We start from the raw sequence: 1,326 nt of genomic DNA, 5'->3' as shown, positions 1-1,326 counted from the left end.
GCTCGAGTCTTCTGGGGGAAAATGAGCAATTTCTGCATCTCCCCAAGTCATTCCAGGATGTAGCAGGGGTCATTGCTAGGCCCAGGCATGGCTGAGACAGCAGCATGCCAGGTTAATCAGAATTTGTGGCCCAGGCGTGATAACTCGTGTTTCCTCCAGGAAGGTATTGGGTGGGCAGCAGATACCGTGCAGGGCCTTGTCCTCAGTCATGAATGAGGGGGTTGGCCATGTCACTGCTCTGCAGCTGTGATAGCCTCTTCCAGTTTTGTGAATAGCTTCTGGAAATGCTGGATTTATACACCCACTGGTTCCAGGTTCTACTGAGGAGTAGGGGCTCTGGAAGGAAGCCTCCCTCCTCAGCCACTGCAGCTGGTGGGGTCATGGCAACTGGACAGAGAGTCAGGAGTGCTCCCTCTCTTGAGTCCCAGGTGGCTCCACATAACTTGATGCTCCTCTGGCTTAGGCTAGGAGGTGCCTTTCTTCCCTCTCTTCCTCCTTGCAGTCACCTGTCTCCATCATCCACTTGGTTCCACTTTGGCAGGACTGCTGGATCCTCTGGAACATGACACCCAAGATGTTAACTGAGCAAGCTGCAGCTTGGAGGCCTTGATGCTCTAGCTCTGGAGTTTCCAGGATGGGTCTGCCCCCAGGTTGAGGCTATTCTTAGGAGCAGCTTCCTCTGGAACTGTCTGCACAGGTAGTCCAGAGCACCTGTTGTCACCTCAGATGGTTGGGGGCTGCCAACATCACCTCCTGCTCCTCCTTCAGGAGGGATCGCCAGTGGGAGGTCTTCATGTTCTTCTATTGAGGTACCATCTGCCCAACCCAATCTCCTTTGCCTGGCAAACCCTACAGATTCAATGGGGGACCAGGCACTCCGTAAAATGGCTCCATGTGGACCATAGAATTTATTATTTTCTGTGTTTGTGGTATGTGCCCATACTGGGGTATGAACTCTGAGCTTTGAGCTCTTGCACTGCAGATCAGTAGGAGGCAAGAGTTGTACAGGTTTGTCTGCCCTATCTGGCTTCTGTAATGTCAGGTCTCAGGCTCCTTAGGAGCTAGGATCATATTCATAAGCCACTGGTGTCCAGCTATGAATTCATTCTTGCAAACCACATTCTTTGTAGGTGATGTTGATCACATACTCATTAATGTTTGATTGAAACAGCCCTTCAGTTGCTATTCTATTGGATATTTGAAGAAAACAGTTACTTAAGTACTCCCAGAGTATTAGTTTAGAGGCAAGCTGTAGTAAGTGGATGATGACTTTCAAAGCTGCCTCTTAGTGTATGGCATTTCCTGTAGTCTGGCCTTCAAGAGGGG

The 1,326-nt window shown here is 50.1% G+C and overlaps 1 pseudogene; it reads right to left on the bottom strand.

Annotated features, from left to right (window-relative positions):
• Positions 1–230: 230 nt before the first annotated feature.
• LOC138821519 (protein PIMREG pseudogene) lies at positions 231–816 on the bottom strand (annotated as a pseudogene).
• Between the last annotated feature and the right edge of the window lie 510 nt (positions 817–1,326).

Source organism: Dipodomys merriami, unplaced genomic scaffold, assembly GCF_024711535.1.
Source record: "Dipodomys merriami isolate MVZ:Mamm:240054 unplaced genomic scaffold, mDipMer1.0.p SCAF_92, whole genome shotgun sequence".
NCBI classification, from domain to species: domain Eukaryota; kingdom Metazoa; phylum Chordata; class Mammalia; order Rodentia; family Heteromyidae; genus Dipodomys; species Dipodomys merriami.
This window is presented reverse-complemented; position numbering and strand designations above follow the sequence as displayed.